General features: G+C 31.6%; 1 protein-coding gene across 3 annotated transcripts in view; it reads right to left on the bottom strand.

Moving 5' to 3' along the window:
- Positions 1 to 22,116, bottom strand: part of LOC118195605 (protein c-ets-1-A-like) — a 406,827-nt gene extending 384,711 nt beyond the window's left edge. For 2 of the 3 annotated variants that reach the window (XM_085813546.1, XM_085813547.1), the window contains exon 1: positions 21,895 to 22,114. The gene's annotated coding sequence lies outside the window, so the exon portion shown is untranslated. Of the gene's footprint in view, positions 1 to 21,894 lie in introns of all 3 variants that reach the window. The other variant, XM_085813551.1, reaches the window with a different exon arrangement.
- Positions 22,117 to 22,402: the final 286 nt, after the last annotated feature.

The following is a 22,402-nucleotide window of genomic DNA, read 5'->3' as shown; positions in this document are numbered from 1 at the left end:
CAAATTTGTACTTTCCGACTTCATTCTACTGAAACGGAAACATTCATAAGTTATTGCGAAGAAAAATTTGTACATGTTGTACTTTTTGATTTATTATATTTGTAGATCATTTATATTGACACTTGTGGTAGATTTCCGGGATGTGTTTTTGGAAAATGTACTTTTCCCCGTGAATGAAACTGATTTTTTCTTAAAATTTTATTATTCAGAGTATAACTCAATTATGACAGAATGCCGAATTTGTTCCCAGTATTGAACATTCATATGAACTTCAGTATTCCAAATCTCTCACATAGCTTTAATTTTTCCTATCAATAATAAGAAGACGAATGGAATAAATGCAAACATAAGGTAAAAATCTGGATGTAAAAGAAATTCTTAAGATCTAGGCAATTCAGTAGAATGTGCAAATATTCATCCTATTCGAAGCTTATTTTTGGAATTACATAGCATAAAAATGTAAATTTACTGAAAAGAGATGTAATGAAGATCAAGTACTCTGCAAACATCTGGACGGTAATTATACAAAACTAGTTATATGGAAGATTTCTATAAAGTGGTTCGAGCGAATGAAACACGCCAGCAGTCTCCTAAAACTTTAAGTGAGCACCTGATCTTTGCTCTTACAAAAGTTAAGTAGAATTGAAGATTCAACGTAACAGCGAAGATCAAAGCCCCACTTAAAGTTGCAGGGGATTGCTGGCATGTTTTCTTCGCTGGAACTACTTTATGGAAATCTTCCATATAACTAGTTTTAACCAGTTTTTTTTCTCCATATAACTTTTTTTTTTTTTTTTTTAAAGATAACTTTGTTGTAATGAGCATATGTGAGACAAGAAATGCATTCGGATGTGAAAAAAAATAAACATTTAACTATCTGGCAATGAATCAAATTTCATTGGAAATGTAATGGCATAAAAAGCAGAAAAATATATTGGAAAAATTTTCACTTTAATATTTTAAGACGAAAGCTCTCCACTGTCATTTCGTCTATGGAAAAACCCATGTTAATTTCAAAATGTAGTTAGAAAAATTACACTTTGAGTTTAAAAACGTGAAAAAAAAATAATTTAGATTTTTTAAGTCGAAATAGTTTCATTTTAAATTTTTTAGGAAGAAACATCTCCACTTTTACTTTGTCTATGGGAAAACCCATGTTAAATTCAAAATGTAAGGGGAAAAATTTACACTTTGACTTTGAAAAGTCGAAAAAAATTGATTTAGATTTCTTTAGGTTGAAAAAATTTCACTTTATTTTTTTTAGGGAGGAAAAAAAAAATTATTGGTTACGGTATACTTCATTCTCTCTCTAACCTTTTTTCTTTTGAGTTGTAATATTTCTGAACCTGAATCTTCAGAAAACGAAATCATTCTGATTTATTAAATTCCTTCTAAGTGTAGAATATAGCCTTCAAACAGAATATTTTAGTATAAATAAATACATTATAAACAAAAAATAAGATTTACTTCATTATTTTTCAGGCCCTATTCCTTAAACTGGTTAAGGTTCTTACTCCTGACTTATCCCAAACGGGACAGTTTCAGAAAAAATATTCATTTCTTGTTCATGTTTTCCCATACTCAGACATTTTTTTTCCCCTATTCTTATATGTTATATTTCACTATTGCTCTTTGGCTTGGTAGGAAGTTATTTTTCATGGATATTGCATACCTCTCCTATACGTGTGCGACTGTTCTATTAAATTACATTACCAGCTAGTGTAAATAATATCTCTAGATATATAGGTATTCTCTTGAATGTTTGCTTAATATGTAAATTTGTGAAGCATTTCTGTTTGAATACTTGCATTTGAATTTTTCTTTTTAAAATTAATTCATACTAAAATGTGTTAAAGGTTCATTTAAGTTACCAATGTTGGACCATAATGTGGAGTTCCTGTCAATATTAATTGTTTTGTATGGTATTTATGCAAGATGTTTCTCATATCCGTGAAAAATTAAATATCGGTTGTACTCAAAGAGCTGTAAGAACTCTAAGTAAATTAATGTCAGTTTGAAATGTTTATCTTCAGTTAAATTGAATATATTGGAGATACATTGTATTATTATTTGGAAATTCATGTCAATATTCCCTGTTATGTAGGATTTTATTTGCTATGTATCATAACTTAAAAGTCATTCTCAAAAAGCTGTAAGAGTTCAGTGTTTGTCAATTTGAAATGCATATCTTAAGTTAGAAGGAATATATTAAAAAGCTTTGAGACTTGTAAAAATAATGATCACACTATTTGAAAAAAGTATATATATATTCCTAGCTGAGAAATTTTTATATTCTTAGTAGGGAGAAAGATGACAAAGTTTCACTTCCGTGACTTAACATTAATTCCATGTCCAGACATCCTTTCTTTTTAGCTGTTTTACACAAATATTGCTCTATAGTGAATTTAAAATATTACATTACAATGTGGATATTCTTCTCTGTAGTTAAAAATTCTGTAGCTTGTTAAAAATTATGTCTGTGTTAAGTTCAAATATAGCAGTGTTTATGAAGGTCTGCGGTAAATGGTGGGATCACATTAAGAATCCGGGTGAAGTTTTCCCGTGTTAGAAACCAAAATTTAACGTATGTTCGGTGATTTAAATATAATGTATACAAGAAAATCCAAGATATTTTTGTAAAATATTTCAAAGAGTCAATCTGTGTTAATAATATATCTGAAACCTCCTGCTCAATTAAAAGGAGTGTTCTGAATATATTCATGTAAATGTCTGAAATGTAAAATAATAGAAAATGAAATTCTGTTGGTACGTATTAAACTGGGGTAGACAATAATAAGAAATTTCATATTGTTTCGTATGTATTTGAACTAAACTGGCTAGAGATGTCCATATATTAGTTCAAGTAGATTTTATGTTGTAAAAATTTATATTTTCTGAATTAGAAGGTTTAATTCAAAGTCACTAGATCTTTAAAAAATCCGTATAAGTCTGTATTTATTTTTAGGAAAAAAAGAATCAGAAATATTAACAGGGATATGTTTTAAAAACATGATAAAGGTTAAATGTAAGGCAAAATGTCTAAATGGAAAATAGAAAGTTAAAAATTTACATTTGTTTGACACATTTCGTGAATCCTTTGAACAAAAATGAGATGTGTAAAAGAGAATCCTCGACGTTTTTGTATAGTGTTTCAAAAAGTTAGTATAATACGTTGGAAGAGAAAGTTCGGAATATCAATTATTAAGTGTTAGTAGTATGGTGTAATACATTAGAAGAGAAAGTTTTGTATATCTTTAGTAGCGTAAAAAAGTAATAAGAAATATAATATGCTAAGTAATCTATATGGAAGGAACATCGTACTTATTGGTTTAACTGTACAGAAAATATTATCCATGAAAGCCTCTAGAGGGAAATTATGTGCGTGTAAGTTCCAGCTTAAATTTCATAGACAGAGAAATATATATGTAACTTTACGCTTCACGAAATGGAGGTGTAACATCTTATTTAAAGAAAAACCTTAAGAGGAAAGTAAAAGAAAGAAAAAAGAAATGAGAGAAGAAAATTCTTCAAAGAATTAAAAAAAAATATTTTTATATAAAAGAAAAATTAAAAATTACTTCTTGAAGTAAAATATAGGAAAAAAGACCGAGTTCGTAAAAAATAAATAAAAAATCGTATGAAAATAAGTACAGCTTTTGTAAAACAAATAAAGTGAAAAATGTAAAACATGGAAAGGAAAGATTAAACTAAAGGGAAAAAAAAAAAAACTTTTGTAAAATAAAAAGAGAAAGAAAAAAAATTAAAATTGTGAAAACGTATTACTTTTATAAAATCTATTACTTTTGTAAGTTAAACGCAGGGGGAAAAGAATGTAAAATTTAAAAATGGGGGGAAAAAGAAAATCTTATGTTCGTATATAAAAAATATGGTGTGAAAATTAGTACATTTAATTTAACGGCGAGAAGAAAAGAAAATTACGTAAATTATGTTTGTAAGATAAAGAAATGAGAAATTTAAAATATCTTAACCTAAAGTAGAAACAAAATAAATTTAAAATTATGAATTCATTCATTATCGAGGAATTACAAATGTCTGAGCAAGTTGGAACAGAATTGCCTATGTGCAGTCCATCAGCCTCATGTTGGTTTCCGCTAAGTCAGATGAACAAAGAGGATATATACGTTTAAATAATAATCAAATAATAGGATTCAGGAGATAAAAGCACGACTTTGTGTTATCGTCCACGTTTCGCATGCCATAGATGGCCAAATACATGAAATTTACATATAAATACATGAACGTTTTTCATTAAATACTGCTATATTAAGTCAAATAGTATAATCAATTAAAAATAATGGTTAATAATTTCGTCAAGATCCACGAGTACCAATCAAAATGCACTATGGGTAAGACTACTGCCCTCTAGCGGTGATTGCTGAACTAAACAGAATGTTCTAGAAATTCTAACATGTATCTGCATACTGCAATCAGGTTGCGAATTAAGTATGACATCAGAGCAGCGGCGAGTTCTACGTCAATGGATAAGCGCGGACATGAAACCGGATTACAACACAAACGAGATGAAACATGTGGCTGACGTAACAATAGCAAAATAATTCGAGGTGATAATGCGTGATGACGTCACGAACAGGATGTTGCACGTTCGTAGTTGATGACGTACTCCTCGGTAAATTCCCTCTCCTCTGTGAGCGCCACGCAGCCCCAGCGCCACAGCGCCACATAGCTTGAAACTCTCATATTTTATCTACTCCGGCACCTTGACGAAAGGTGCTTTCTCCACGTCATGAACTGAACTTCATAATGGTGCCTGTATCATAATCGGAGAATATTAATAAATAAGCTGCATAATCGGAGAATATTAATAAATAAGTTACTTTCTTCAAGTTCCTAACAAAGCTGCTCTGATGTAAGTTACTTTCTTAGAGTTCAAAAGTAACTTAATTATACTTCTGGCTTCAGGATGTTAGGGCATCCTCTGTAAACAGCGGCCTACTGTTCACAGGTGCCTGCACCTTTATGATGAAGATTTTATCAAGTTAGTAACCATCATAAAGATGAGAAACTTAGACGATACTTGCTTCCTCCAATTTCTAAACTGAATTCTATAAGAACGCGGGCACATTTATGCATGTCTGTGGCTGTTCACTAAAATAAAGTCAAGTTAAATAAATTATAAAATTTGCTAAGCAAGACATTAAATCGCCTTGATGTTTGATTTCGATTTCAGTCAACCATTTAAAATCCGGAAAAAAAAAAAAAAAAGAGTAGCGTTGGTTTAATTCTTATTTTAAATAACTCTTTCGCTTTCGAGAACGATAAGGTGCAGATCTCTCTTTATTAGGTTAAAAAAATTTCGGCAGGAAAAAATTCCATAAAAACATTTATGCAAAATTAAAGTTGTTTTGTTGGCCTAGTTTTAAATTTTACATTAATATGTTTTTTTAACGATATACGCCTTCCCAATATTAAATCGAGGGGTACAGCAAGGGTGAAACAAATTTCAGAAACATTATTTTCAGTTCAGGAATGTACTTTCGCGTTAAAAATACTATGAACATTTCATAGACAAATTTTTGCATTTTCCTCTTTAAATTGTTGTAAAAATACCCAAGTCTATGTTTTTAGTTGTATTTATACTGAATCAGTTAAATTCCATATCGTTTAATGATGTTTTTCGGTCAGTGTTATCCAAATAGCCATGGTCAGACTCGATCACAGCATGCGGCACTACTGTGCATATTTTTTACTCAAACGAATACATTCAATCGATCACAGCATGCTGTGCATATTTTTTGCTCAAACGAATACAACTCCCAGTTGACCAGGAGCACATTCATGAGGAGGTAGGATGGATGCGAATTAAATGAATCCTGTCATTAAATAAATAAATAAAAATTCTTCCTTTTTGCTCTTGATTTTAAATTCTAATTTAATATGCGTTCTCAAATGAGCACTTATTCTATGAATAAAAACTCTTAAAAATACAAGTAAATTTTTAACAGCATTTTTATATTAATTACGATAGAAAGAATTTTTCTTCCTTCCCTTACCCAGCTCTCAGATTAACGTAACTCTGAGTTAACCTGTTAACCTAGATTTTTTTTTTAATAGTCCAAAAGAGGCAATTTGCCATGAAGGACTATTAATTTCGTTTTGGCGTTTTGCGTTGGTTCACTATAAACGTCGGTTCGCTTTTCGAATCGTTGCCACCAAATATTAGACCCTGTATTATATTTAAAGAAATTAAATAAAGAAGAATTTTGTATAAATGTATGTATGTTTCTCGCATAGGGATAAAACGACGGTACCTAGAGCCATCGAATTTTGAATAATGTAATCATCCAAAGAATATGGGCATCTGGAAGCCCAAATTTAGAATTTGAAGTTTGTTTTATTATCGATTTCATATTTTGTAACACTTTAACGAATTTTTGATTAACAAAATCGACAATTTCAAAGCGAGCAATGGCAATACTGTACGGAGGGGGGGGGGACTGAAAGGTTTCAGATTTTAAATTACATCCAAAGGGGCGTATTTTAATGCCTTGTGTCAACCATTATTTATTAAATATCATGTTCTTTGCACTTAAACCATAAAAAAATTCACTTCAACATCAATGTCGCAAAATAATTTTAAAATGAACATATCTTTACAATTTCGGACACACAATTCCGCGCGCTGGAGATAAAAAGGTCCCCCCCCCGTAGAGTGTTGCCACTGATCGCTTTTAAATCGTTGAGTCTGCTAACCAAAAATTCATTAAACTTTTACAAAATATGAAATCAATAATAATAAAACAAATTGCAATTTTGGACTTTCAGATGCCCATATTCGCAGTAGGATTACGTCATTCAAAACTGGATGGCTTTTAAGTACTGTTGTTTTAGCAGAATGCGAGAAACATACATACGTTTATGCAGACTCTTCATTATTTAATTTCTTCAAATATAATACATGGCGGCAATATTTGGTGGCAACGATTTGAAAAGTGATACAGCCTTTAAAAGTTTTCAACGCAAAATCGCAAAACGAAAGCGACTTGGCTGACCAAATGGAAATTTGGTGAATGTCGACAAGACACATGCCATACTGTTTACTACTAAGAAGAATTTCCTGACTCACCTGCAAATGTATGGTGTGGACATTTCCTGGGTCAAGCAGGTCCCTTATCTTGGGGTGATCCTCAGTAAATCTCTTACATGGAACCCACACGTTACACATATTCTCAGGAAGTTTCGAGCTAGTAAAGCTTCACTCTTCCCCTTAATTGCTCGAAACAGTGTTCTATCTATTGATAATAAGTTGCTCATTTACAAAACCATGTTGCGTCCAATTCTTATAGTTATGCATGCCTCGTCTGGGCATACTCGTGCAAAAGTTTGAGAAGGCAGTTACAAGCTGCCCAAAACGGGGTATTGCGTAAGATATGTAATGCCCCCTGGTACATTCGGAATAGCCAAATTCGTAAAGAGTTAAGAATAGAGAATCTTTGTGATTTTTATTGCCGCCTATCTAGGGCATTTTATGATAAACAGGAACTTCTGGACAATCCTGTGGTTGTTAACTATTGTTATGATACTAGGGACCCCAATTTCAGTAAACGCCCAAGGGCGATCCTAAATGTTACTAGTATGTAATTTTGTATATGTGTTATGCAAATTGTTGCTCAGATTCTTTATTGTATATTGTTCTTTTTTCCTCCTGATTGCATTTTGTTTTTACTAGTGGCACTAAGGCGTCGCACTTCGTATTTTGTTTCTCTTGTGTGTACATGTATTCTTCTGTGAAATAGTTGTTAAAAAAATAGTTAATTATGTATGGATTAGTAATTAGGTACTTAAGGAAAAAATATGTATTTAACTATTAGCAATTATGTATTTAAACTCTTACTCATTTAATTATTTAGCACATTCAGTTCATAATTCGAAACTTTTATCATGTTATTCGATGAGGGGTAGGGCTATGGCGCCCAGGCACCCTGGTGGTTAAGCACCGCAGTTCAATGTATAAACAAAACGAAAGCAATAGTCCTTTAGGGACAAAGCCCCTTTGGACTAAAAAAAAAAATCACATTTTTATCTCTATCTCTAGTGCGCGAGGCTGTGTATCGGAAATTCTAAAGGTAGGCTCATTTTAAAATTATTTTGCGATGCTGCGGTTGAGTTGAGTTTTATACTTAAGAGCAAAGAACATGATATTTAATAAATAAAGGTAGCACACAAAACGTTAAAAAATGCCCCTTTGAGATATTCATTTATTTATTTTGCGATTGTAACATTGGCAACTCCTAAGTTGCCGGAGGGGGGTGGGGCATTCCATTCTAGAGATACCTAATAGGCAGTCACTGTTGACTCCTGTGAGGCGACAGACAATTTTACATCCATGTCTTTCGGATTCGAACGCGGACCCTTCGGTATCGCAGCTGACTCCCCTAACCACTATACCGTCTGGTCGGCCGTTAACCTAGATGTCGTGTCTATAGGATTACTGCTGATGATTGGGAGTTGATTCTATGCTAAGAATATCAATAAAAGCATTTTCTGAATTTTTGAGATGTCCAGCCTAAAAAACTCACCATTTATATTTAAAATTTTTCAATTAAATGTATTTATCTTTTATATCAGTAATTAAAGTATGAAATGCAGATAACGCATTTGCTGAGATTAAAAGCGCCGAAACGGATGTCGTTCCAAACGAAAATAAGCGGCTGAGCTTAAATAAGTAATAAATACTGTATGTCTGCGGAAACATTTCACTGGGTTAAATAAATAAATCCTAGAAACGATATACACAGAAGAGAAAGTGTGCGTTCGACTGCCTTTCGTCTCTCGAATGTTCGGCTCCATTTCATCTTTCTGCATTTTATACAAATTCAAACCGACAGTATTTTCAAGGTTTAGCAATATGTCTATTTTAAAAACCGTGCATTTAATCTGCTGCGGATGGCCATGTGCCATTCTCACGTGACCTAAATATCAATATCGTTAGAAACTTTTCAAGGAGTTGGCGGAGACTCGCCCATGATGTTTCAAGTCACGCGACGCTTGTCACCAACTTACAGTTTTTGCGATTGCTATCAACGTAAAGCTTGATATCTTTCAAGATAATTGCATCGAAAAATATACGTTAAAATTCACGCAACTTGAATGACTTGTTTCAATGTGACATTGAGAATAAGATCCACTGATTCCGAAATAAAACTCATCAACTCATTTAACTTGCGAGTTTTGCGTTGCAGAGACGTTGTATTTTTATCTTCTTGAGATTTTGTAAAACAGTAATCTCAGACTGCAACTAAAACTTCAGATAAAAAAGATAAAATTCCACGATATCCATGACTGAATTTTGCCAAATTTTTAGGTTCAAGTTGAAGTATTTCAATTATTTCAATGCTTTGATGCCAACGTTAATTACAATATTTTTATTTATGTTAACTGGTATTTTGAGAATTCTATTTGTTTTGTTTCTAAATGTTTGCCACTACTCAGTTTATGTAGTACTTTCCTTTTTTCTTTCAAATTTGCTTATCTGTTGCCATCTTATTGCATACTTAAGCTGAAAAATTATGGTTGAACGACGCTGAGTACTTTTGCTTCTTAAAGCAGAAATCCTGTAATAGATTCTCTCAAACGTTATACTGAATGTCAGTTCGTTTTCGCTTCGCTGTTATGAGTCGGTTCTTATATTAGGCTGGCATAAAGTTCAAGAATTAAAAGGTAAAAGTTCGACGTGATCTTCGCAAATAATTTGCTAGGATTTGCCTTTGTTAGCAAGACGAAAACAATCACTATGTGGACGAATCCGTTTCCAAGATTTATGGGAGCTGTTCTCCGAATTCATTCAGGAAAGTGAAAACTGCGCGAATGTTTTAAAAATTTTCAGAACCTAGCGGTAAAAAGCTAGGTGTAAAAATGCGCAAGGAAATGTGGTATACATTCAATTCGAAATTATAAGATTTTAAATTTACTTTCAAAAAATTTCCTTCCCCTTCGAAAATGGCGATTGTATTTTTAATTCGTGTATTAAAAAAAATTATAGATGAAAAACTTCCGTATGGACTCGAACTTCTAATATCTCTAAACTACTTTATAGTAGATAAATATCTGAGCCCCTCCCCTCCCCCCCAAAAAAAGTGTAAATTAATTTCGAAATCTTTGAGGTCCAGTATATTCTCGAGGGAAAAAATTAAATCAACTATTTGGTGCACATTTATAAAGTAGCATTGTTACACAGGCAACATATGAATAATTTACAGCAATGTGAGAACTGTGTGTTCTTATATAATATTATCATAAATTTCTTTTAAAGGAATAATATCGTGATAGTTACCAGTACTTTCTCCGTGACTACTTTTTATTTGTTATGTAAGTATAACATTTGTTATACACTCATATGTAAGTATATAGGTATACTTATATGTAAGTATAATATTTGTTATGCAAGTATGAACTTTAACCGAGTTCTATGAAAACAGCAGCAACAACAACAACAACAAAAACATGCATTTCCTCTCTCGAGTTTAGACGTTAAAATTAGTAAACAAGTGAAATAAAAACAAATTTTAAAGTCAATTCCTACTTAGGTCAACAAAGAAAATTTTATTTTGGTTACTTTTTATTAACATTATTAATATTTTTTCGTTTCTAATTTACGAAGCTGATGGTGGTCTATAATTTCTCATTCTATCCATCTTTTGTAATGCTTCATTATTGCAAGGAACCTTTCCAGTGAGTTCCGAGCAGTCCAGTTCTTCGATTAATATTCCATCTAATAATTTCGCACGACATATGCTTGACCTGCTGTTCTCTAAGTGTCGCTTGCGTTGTAGTTTCTTTTCGCATTCTTCGTTTGTGAAGCAAGGGACATTTTAAAGGGTTATATTTTAAACATATATTATTATCACGTAAACCTAGAAATATGGGGAGAATTTTCGCTACATAATGGGACATGACATCCGCTTCAACCAACTCTATAAAACTACAATTCTTTAATTCCATACACTTTAAAAATCTTTAGAACTTTGTCTTACTGTTGCAACTTATTTTTTGTTAAATATGACAATCCTATTGATCACAGTCGTATACTATTATTTATAAGTTGTTATAAAATTTATTTTTACAGCATGTGAGAATTCCTAATAAACAGTCATTATTTTTAAGTCTTATAATCTCTACATATATGTCTGTGTGTCAGTCTATCGTTCGCGCTGCGCGTAAGCTAATAGACCTACGGATACGAAATTTGGTACATAGGTGCATCTAGACAAGAGCCAGTGCACCTCGAAGCGATTTTTTCGAAATTCGAATTCGAATGTTTTTAATTTTATGTTTTGTGACGAAATCGTGTCATTTTGAGACATAATGGGCTATAGGAAGGCGAGATTTTACTCTACACACTCCATTTTCACACATCGTCTTGAAACGTAGGCACTTAACTATTTTACGAACTTAAAACAAATTTTGTGTTTCAATAAATCGATTAAATACGAATTTATTTAAAAAAGGGAGCTTAATACTTTTTCAACGGGATTTTTTCTTAAAAAGTTTACTTTTAAAAATGTACAGTTTATTTCTCTTTGATTTTTGGACACGTTAAACCTTCATCCTTGCGACTGATTTTACAAAAAGAATTTTGGAAAAATGATGATATTTTGTATTTTTAAAAAAACATTTAAATGAAACTTCGGAGTACACTCCTCACATCTTTAAAAATGTGATTCTGGTAACAATTTTCCTTTCTTACTGTTGTTGATAGATTTTTGATGAAATCGCATCATTTTGAATAGTTTCATTCTTTTAGAAATATGGGTTTGGCAACAATTTTTCATCGTATTTCTTATGTCACTGTTTTTTAAGAGATTGGCATGTTTCATTGTCATTTATATATATATATATATATATATATATATATATATATATATAATACATTTTTATTGATTTTTTTTTATAAAGTTGTTCTGCAGAGTAAAATTCCGCGCGGAATTTTTTGTTTTTTGAGTTTCTTTCATGTTACTTTTTGCTTATTTCACTATTTGTAAGATACTGAAAAGTTTTGCATGATTTTTTTTCTTTGACGGAAAATTGGTTAATTTTTTTATTAGGATAATTAATATTTGTATTAAGGGATATAGCTTATTCCATTGTAATTTTTTTCTCTTGAAAATATAAGATAAAATATCATTAATTATACTTTGCTTTTCAGAATTTTTTGTATTCTTTTATGTTATTTATTGCTCATTTCACTGTCTTTAAGATATTGAAAAGTTTTGAGTGATTTTTTTAGGAAACAAAGTTCTTAACCTCCTTTATACCATTTGAGTTCTTAAGATTTTGCAAAGGGAAGTTGGTTAATTTTATTCATTAGGATAATTAATATTTGTATTAAGGGATATTGTTTATTTCATTGTAACTTTGTTATACGTAATAACTTTTTTTTATGAAGTTGTTCTGCAGAGTAAAATTCTAAGCAGTTTTTAAATTTAACGTTTGGTGTTCCCTTCAGCCATTTTTCCGGTACATTTAAAAGCCAGACGAAAACTGGCAGCGAAGCTGCTAGTATATTTAATAAAAACAGCCTATCTTTAGTTCCGACAAACCGGGATCAATAAGTAGGAATTGACCTTTAATATGTGAAAAAACTTTATTAACACCAAGTGTCATCCACTACAAGTTAAAAAAATGTATTTGAACTTGAGAGAATGAATAAAAAGTATTTTATTAACGACTGAAAATTTTAACAAGATATAGAGAGAGTGTGAGCTAATAGTAGGAATTTAAAAAAGAAAGAAAGGGAGAAATATACAGGAGGAAATACGGTATTCTAAAAATAAATCTTCATAATTCCTTTTCCGTTTTCATTCTAACAGTGAATCTTCATAACTTTCCTCGCTGATCTCTGAAACATTAGCTATAGTTTGTAATTCCTCTGAGATTTCTACATAAAAGCCACATTTTCGAAAACAGTTTTTATATGATTTTAAGCGATTGGTTCCTTCACTGACTATAGATTTTACGTTATCTAGTAGACATATCGACTTACTTATTTCCTTCGAACTGCTTGCATTTTCCCAAATTTCAGAGACCAAAGGCGTGTGCGCTGTACAGTTATCTAACTATAACTCTTATCTAACTATTTTATAGTAAAGCTATTTTTTCCCTTGGTAGGCTACGAACTGCGTGAGATTTAATTGAAGACCCTCTCCTAAGTGCCAATACCCCTAAACGAACACATGATGGAGTTAGGAAGTAAGTTCATTCTTACCTCCATGAACGAACAAGAGGTATCTATTCCATTCACCCCCCCCCCAATTTGCCTCTATATACTGGACGAAGCCTGCGTGATACTAGATAGGGCAATAAAGGCACTGTTTGCTCCTAGCTTAAAAAGCATAAATTCTAAAAATATACTTCAAACACGTAATCAACCATAAATGCTTAAAAGTTAATTTTTATACCAAACACAGAAAGAAAGAAACAGTATATCTTCAAACTGAAATCTAAAAATTTTTAGTCGAAAGGGGCAATTTGCCCTGAAGGACTATTAATTTCGTTTTGTCATTTTGCGTTGAAAATATAAACGGCGTATCGCTTTTTAAATTGTTGCCACCAAATTTAATCGCCCTGTATTATATTTAAAGAAATTAAATAATGAAGAATCTGCATCAATGCATGTTTCTCGCACTGTGATAAAACGACAGTACCTAGAACCATCAAAATTTGAATAACGTACGTTTCCACCCGAATATGGGCATATGGAAGCCCAAATTTGGGATTTGGAATTTGTTTTATTATCGATTTCACATTTTGTAAAACTTTAACGAATTTTTGATTAACAAACTCAAGGATTTCAAAGCGAGTGATGGCAACACTCTACGGAGGGGGGGACCTTTTTATCTCCAGCGCCCGAGACCGTATATCGAAAATTCTAAAGATATGCTCATTTTAAAACTATCTTGCGATATTACTGTTGAACTGAATGTTATGGTTTAAGTACGTAGAACGTGATATTTAATAAATAAAGGTAACACACAAAACGTTAAAAAAACACCCCTTTGGGTGTAATTTAAAATCCGAAACCTTTCAGATTTTTATTATTATTATTATTATTTTAATCTGTAAATCCTAAGAGGGTGAACATACAGAAGTATCCCTGATGATAACAGAATGTCATATAAATTTAAGCAAAAGGTTAAATTGTTTTGATAACTAATTCCCACACTGATCTGGTGCCTGAAGCCACTGAACATTGATAAGAAGTATTCATTTTAAATGTTAAAATTCAACAAAATTTAATCTTAAATTAACATTAGTTAGATTAAATGTTCCATATATAGCGTCAAAAGAATTTGAGATATCTCTTTCCGGCAATGAACAAAATATGTTTGCCAGTAGCACATTTTCTGCTGAATATTTTGCTTGAAGAACAAAAGCTATCTACGAAATGCATAGGATGATTAATTTCCCCAAAATCATTAATAATTGTTTCTTAGCATTGAGTCACAGAAAATGGACTAATGGACTAATTATATAGCGATTTCGTGTTTTTCTGGTTTTTCCCCATGCATAATGTAAATATGAGCTAATTCTACCCCAGAACGTCTTCCGCATAGCCATCTCTCTAACCGGATAGCCTTCGAATGCTTTGCAACGTATTAAAATTAAATAATCATTTAATACTCAGACTTAATGAATATGCAAATTAAGTCTGAGTAGTTAACAACACATGAAGAGCTATCTGTCTAAGAGGGAGGATGCCTTCGTGGAGGAAACTACCTTGCATTCACGTCACACACGGGGAAAAGCATGAAAACCAACTATGCAGACAGTCCGTTCGCCTGAGTTCAAACCGTAGTAATTCGGCGGTTTTAACGACTCAGCCACTGGTTGAGCGCTTTCGTGGATGACTTCCTATGGAAGTTACAAACAGAAGTATATTTTAAAATAAATAACTAATAAAATAACAATTATATTTTTGTGTAACTAGATAGCAATGAAATAAACAATACAGTTACTAATATTGTAATGGAATTCTATGAATATACGATTAATAGAACGGAAAACTATTATTAACTGACTGATAATTAGCAAGCTATATTTAAAATATATGTGCTTCTTTGTAAAAATGTATATCCATTGCCTTTTAATATAAATGAAACTAAATTAAATTGCATCTTTAAATCAATTTACATTATTTTGCTACATAAAATGAAATATTTTCTGTAACAATGCTTTCCAGTACTAAAAAGGAATTTGAAAAATCCATGTAAAGCATTGTTTAACAGGGTAAGAGAAAGTTTTATATAGAATGTATGACGAAGAATGTTTCATATAGAAAACTTTATATTATACCACGAAGACGAAAATTAGGAATGTGAATATTATTTCTCAGTTTTTTTATACGTAAAATTTTCTAGTTTGATTCAGAACTTCATTTATACCGTAAATGAAAAATAATAAATGAATGTTATAATTTATACTGTAAATTGGGAAATAGTGAGTAAATGTGATATCCCTACGTAATTCTTATCAACTAATTAGTACATTAAATACCAAATAAAGATAAAATACTACAGTGGCTCCCATTTGTTTTCGAATACTTCTATTATTCAAATTGATTTGCTTTTATTAAATATTGAAATTGGCCGCGCAGACTGTTAGTGGTTAGGGGAGCCTAACTGCGATACCGAAAGGCCTGGTTTCGAATGCCGGAGAAGGCATGAATGTAAAATTGTCTGTCTCTCCATATGAGGTAACGATGGCTGCCTATTAGGCGCCTCCACAATAAAATGGCCACCACTTCTGGCCTTAGGAGTGGCCAATGACGTTATAGGCAAGCGCTCGCTATTGAGGAATATATATATATATATATATATATATATTATATATATTGAAATTTGCACTTGAAATTTTTTCCTAATATATTACTTTTTCTCAATTTTAACCCTCTGAGCTGCCAGGGTTTTCGCTAAGCACAAATTTTCCAAAACAACTATGAGAACAAATTATTTTTTGATTTTAATGTAAAAACTCTCCTGGTATTTCATACCTGGATTTGTGTACTTTTGATATAGTGCCTTAATTTCTTTGACATATTTTAATATGCACGTATATATACGTTCTTACAGATATCACAAAAAATATTCTAGGCCGTATATATATATATTGCTTTGCTGCTTAGAGGGTTTTAAGATTTACTTATTACAAAATAAATATCATCAAAATATTCTTTGCGGTAAAATAATTTATTCTGGAAGTATTAACCCTCTGAGCGGCCAAGGTTTTCGCTAAGAAAGCACAAATTTCCCAAAACTACTATAAGAACAAATTATTATTTTTTTATTTTAATGTAAAAACTCTGACCACACAAAGATTTGTGTGCTTTTAATATAATGCTTTAATTTCTTTGACACATTTTAATATCCACGTATATATATGTTCTTACCGATATCACAAAAAATATTCTAGGCCGTATATATACGGCCTTGCCGCTTAGAGGATAATCAGTAAGTCTCGTAATAATTCGGACACTCCAAAGTTTTGTTGACATTGGAAGGCGATGGTTCTTCTCATTTGAGGGGGGGGGGTGTTTTAAATGAAAATATGTCGCCAGAATTATAGTTTGCGTTTGGAAATTATCATTTTGTTCAGTAAAATTTAAGAATAATTCAATATCTGAACTGAGCAAGGCAAGACGCTACAAATAAACTACAAGTTCTGTTAGAAATTTAATTATTCATCATTGTATAAATCTCAGAATTATTTTAAAGTACTCAAAAAAATCCTTGGTGTAAAGTTTTCAGTTATTTTTTAAATATTAAAACTATGGAAATGGCGTGAACTGCTCAAAATGCGCTGAAGACGGGGCCACATTCCACGCTAACACGAAGGAATCGGAAATTTATCCTATGAAAATTCAAACGAAACCCAGAAATTAATTCTGTAAACTTTGCAGCGGATTTAGAAGAACAGCTTGTAATAAGGGTTAACTCTTTGAAACCGTTAGATGATTCATTAAGGCCTTTGGATACATGGGTGAGCAGCAAGAAGAAAATTCTTCGTCAACAAAAAAAAAAAAAAAAAAAAAAATAGAACGTCAAGACGAGTCAAAATTTAATATATTTAGGTCCGATAGACGAATTGCTGCAAGGCGAATGATAAACGAAGAACTGAATCCGAAAAACCTATCACTTATTGTTAATTATGAGGGTGGAAGTACAATAGTTTGGGTACGTTTCGCTACCCCTGGGAAAGGAAATTTACTTTTTATAGAAAATAATACGGATCAGTACAAATATATAAATATTTTTAATGAAAATCTCAAAGCATCTGCAAGAAAACTTGGAATAAAAAGAACATTTAAGTTCTATAGGGATAACGAGCCTAAACATACAGCCCTAAATGTTCGCTTGGGATTATTATACGACAGTTCTGAAGTTATCAAACTCCTCCATATTATTCGAATTTAAATCCTATCGAACATTAAAAGCTATTCAATCTATTAAACGCTATTCTTACGTAGGAATAGAACAAAATGAAGTATTTTTACTCTAAAATATTAATTAAGATCATTCCAGAATGCATGAAAAGAGTAATTTTAGCTAAAGGATATCTAAAAAGTATTGAATGTCCGTTATATTCATGATTTTATTAAATATAATATGCTTGTTCAAAGTGCCTAAATATTTATATGAGTTCATTTTCAGAACATTTAGAATAAATTAATTTTTACCAAACGCGTTTCGAATAACTTTCTCGAAAACAAGCAGGTTTTAAAAAAGATGATCCATAAGATATGTAAAAGGAAAACAAGTCCTTTTCGCTTATAATGAAGTAACTGATATTTGCATGAAAGCACTAGTGCCCGAAAACAAATGTAACCACTGCAAATAACGAAAATTATATGTTTAAACATTTATCCGCCGAATTTAATTGCAGTTAAAAGATTTAGGTCTGTTTCCGCATTTTAAAAAAATCTTCCTGTTTGCGCGAAATCAGGGAGTACAGTCCCCCTCCCAAAGTTCCTCAGGAGATGTCAGGATGAGTCATTAAGAAGAGCTGGGCAGTTCCTTTGTGAATAAGTTCGTCATCTTCTTGACATTGTTAGACAGAAGACGTGTCTTAGTTTAGGCTCCTCTCGAAATCTTTAGTTTCATTCCACTTTAAAATCTTTAGTATTAGCTGTTATTTTTCGTATCTAAATCAGTATGGATGTTTTAGAGATTATTGAAACTAAAAGGAAAAAAGCCTTTAGCCCTTTACAAAGGTTATCAATATCGAATTCGGAATAGAAATAAGGAAAATGTTTATTGGATTTGCATAAATGAAAAAACTAAAAGCTGCAAAGGCTCAATTGACCAAGGAAGAAGTTGTTTTAGAAGAAAAAATTCATTTATGTCAACCTGATACAGCATATTCTTTAGTAAAAAAAAAACAAATATTTGTAGCAAAAATGAGAGCGAAAGAAGAAAATGTTCCACTTTCTCAAATTTACAATGAAGAAGTTGGAAAACTATAAAATCAAGGCTTTGACACATTAACTAATATTCCGCAGTTTTCAAGTGTTAAAACAGCTCTATACAAATCTAGGCAAAGTGCCGAAGGATAATATCGAGAAGCTACATATATGGAAGATTTAGAAATTCCTAATGAATTATTAGCAATGGATGATAATTTTACTTTCTTGTTGTTCGATGATTTAAAAGATAGCCGAATTTTGGTATTTTCAAGTAAGAAGGGAAGGGAAGCAATGAAAAGCGGCAGAATTTTCTTTATGGATGGAACTTTTAAAAGTTGCTCAAAGTTTTTCTCTCAAATTTATACTATCCATGTTGATATTGGAAGTACCTCTAACGAGATTAATGTTGTTCCTGTGTTGTTTTGCTTACTTCCCGATAAACGAAAGCAGACTTATGAGAGATTATTTCGTTTAATTAAAACCCATATTTCTGATTGGGATCCTAAAGAAATTGTGATGGATTGTGAAACTGCAGTTATAATTTCGCTGAAAAATATTTTTCCTTCCTTAAATATAAGAGTTGCAATTTCCACTTAAATCAGTGTCTGTGGAGAAAGATTCAAGATTTGGGACTTGTTAACGAATATAGGCATAATGAAGAAATTAGATCCCTTGCATACATACCCACGGAATGTTTCGATAATGGTTGGCTGTGCATACAAAAAAGTTCACCTCGTAATGCAAGATTAGAGGCATTTTATGATTACTTTGTTGAGCAGTGGCTTGAAAATGACGTCGTAAGTATACAGATGTGGAACTGCAATGAAAAATTGCACAGGACAAATAATATTTTGAAGGATGGCATCATAAATTAAATTCTGTTATTAGGAAAATCCATCCTAAAACTCTAGAACTGATAAAATTTTTGAAAAACGGAGCTAAAGAAAGTGGTTATTTTATAGATCGTCGTTATGTAAATTTAGAAGAGAAAAGAAGGAAAACAAGTGTGGTCAAAAAAGAGGAAAGAAGCCAACGTATTATGCAAGAATTTTACTCATCACAAAATATAAGAAAGTGATTATTATCTCTTTCTTATCTATAAAAATTCAATTAAAACATATGAAAATTTTCTCTAAAAATAACTTAATAATAATTTTTTTTTTTTAAAAAGGAAAGTGACTAACATCACACAACTTTTAAACACGCCAGTATTTTTACTGCCAGTCCTAAGCCTGGAAAAGTGTGAAGGAAAGTTGAATTTTCTCTGTTATTAAATTGATAATTTTAGTTATAAGGTATTTTCTGCCTCCTTTCCGCATGCCTTCGTGATTAGTTGGAAGCATACTCGGGCGTGTATTCGAGAGGTCCAGGGTTCGAGACTCGGGGAGGGCACTGCATATTTTTCACGTTTGCTGCATTGATTAAACCTAATAACGTCACACTGTAATCAAATTTATTAAATTTTCTAATCGTAGCATGCATTTTAAGGGATTATCAGAGATTTCGAAAGCACGAATTTTAAGGGATTATCAGAATATTGCAATATTCGACGAATACTGAATTCTCCCCTTTTTAAATATCCATCGTCAGAGTAAACTAAAGTCGTTTGATATTTGCCTTAAAGAAGCTGATTGTACTTACTCTTCAGTTACAACTGTTGAACCAGTGTTTCCGAAGTTTTTAATATTGCCACCATACGAATAAATTAAATTGTGAATCGCATTTACAGTTGGAATTGAAAGTGACTCACAAAGTACAGTTTCTCTTAAAAAAGAAGCTAGAGGAATAAGAGATTTAGAAAAAGAGCATTTTAAAATGAAATAATATCAAATAAGTTGATAATAATTAAGAATTTCATTATATACAAATACAGATGTGTATATAAAAATAAATGATTTAAAATATACTCTTAACTATTTATATTTACTGTCAATAATTACTAACAAGTATATTCATTATTTTAAATTAGTATGATAAATATATACAATCGCTGCTGAATCGTGCGCTATGCTTCTGGAATTTCTGAATTAAATCTTTGAAACTAACAAATTTACCTTTGACAATTAATAGATTTATCAATGGTAATGTATTTGGATATTCCGTATTGGTATTTGGATGTAATTAATGTATTTGGATATTCCGATGAATGCAAGTAAAGCAAGTCCATTCAATCGAGATTCAGATGCTATATTTCTGAATTAAGACTTTGACAATTTACAGCTTGGAAAAAAAAGCTTCTTTTTGCTAGGACAAAGCTTTCTCAGAAGCTGCCTTGATATTCGAGGTATATTTTTTTCTCATCTGCCTTTCTTTTCGCAAAGAATATATATTCTGAGATTTTATTATAATTCACCTTTATGCAGAATTTCGGAAGAATACTGTTTTTACTTTAGGAAACGATCTTTTAGTTCATTGCCAAAATCATCGCAGAGTTTGAACATCTCTTCCCTTTTAAATACAGTACTTCGTTTATGCAAAGATATACAAAGACTCAGACTTCGTAAATATCTTTCTATTATTTCTTTTAAAAATTCTTTTTTTAAATCTAAAAAATTTTTGCTTTCCTACGTTTCGGAAGAGGCCAACGCCCAGTCGGTCCCCCATTATGGAACTCCTTTGGAAGGGGGAGTAATGAAGATTGATAATTTCGCGCAAACAGGAACGTTTTTGACAACCGCGCAAACAGGAAGACACCAGTTAAAATTATTCCCTCCTACCTTGTATTTGTATTCCATTACCATCTAATTGGAGAAAATTCAGAGCTACTGCATTTTTGATGGAAGAAAATTTATAGCTTTTTTGTATGTTCCGCATTCGGAAACTTGCATTTAACTCACACACGAAATAATGAATTATTTTCTTAAATAATTTATTTGTTTTAAAATTTTTTCCGTTTTCATTTAGCTAGAAAAACATTATAAGAATTATGTGGGGAAAACTTACACGATATTGTTTCGTTTCCTTTCGCACGATAATAAATAAATTACTCATTCAATAATGAATTCATTTATTTTGCACATTCTTAAATCTATTTAAAATGCCATTAATTAATTTTCGGTAATTATTTTGAATTTTGACTCAGCAGCGTAGGAAGTCTCCAGGTCACGGAAAGAAATCAAAACTGACCCATTCTCCCAAAAAAGATATTATTTTAACTGATTAACAATAAATAATATATTATTTTATGCCTAGAACAAATATTTTAAAATTCAGTTCTAGTCAAGTAGTAATTGAAATTAACAAGTTAGGTAAAATCTAAAAAAATAAGTAAATCGTTTAAATAGTGTTTATAGTAACATTCCTGACAACTGCTAAGGAGGGAATGCAACAGTCACTGCAAAATTCATTTATTTGTTCACCAAAATATTGATTATTCGCCAAGAAAATGAAGTTTTCATTCACATCGGAAAGAGAAAACGCATTTGTGTTCCTAACCAAAACAAAAACACAACACTTACTCATTATTTGCACAGCGACCTGGTTCAATTTGCATAAGAAGTTCTAGGTCTACATCTTCCCAAAGCCTATTTATAGAAGTTAAGTATTTCAATAAACCTCTAAATGTGATGTAATATAACACTGGTCAGGCTGCCAGTAATTGAAACTGTCGCTTAAATCACGGTTGTAGAATTTTAACGGCACAAAACAAAGCTAGACAGTTACTCTAGAAGTCTCGCGGGTGAACCGTCCTCAATCAACTTGCGAACTGGAAGATGCCCCCTGATTGGACAAAAAGTAATGAATGGCAGAGTGGGTGGTGTCGTAAGGTGACGTCACTAAGTAGAGTATTAGAGAATCTGTGAGAATCTTTGCTTTCGTCGTTGTTCAGTCAGTAACCACAGCGAGGACGATTTGAGGCAGACAGTACAGTTTGCTGTCGTTGAAAGATAAGGTTCAACCTTTGAAAGACGAAATAAGGATACATTTTATCTAAAATGTAATTTAATTAATACGTCGAATGCAGCT

The sequence above is a fragment of the Stegodyphus dumicola genome, chromosome 3, assembly GCF_044657685.1.
Source record: "Stegodyphus dumicola isolate Sdum_Otavi_A_Nest chromosome 3, ASM4465768v1".
Taxonomy (NCBI): Eukaryota; Metazoa; Arthropoda; class Arachnida; order Araneae; family Eresidae; genus Stegodyphus; species Stegodyphus dumicola.
The sequence above is the reverse complement of the archived record's forward strand: the minus strand, read 5'-3'. Positions and strand labels throughout refer to the sequence as shown.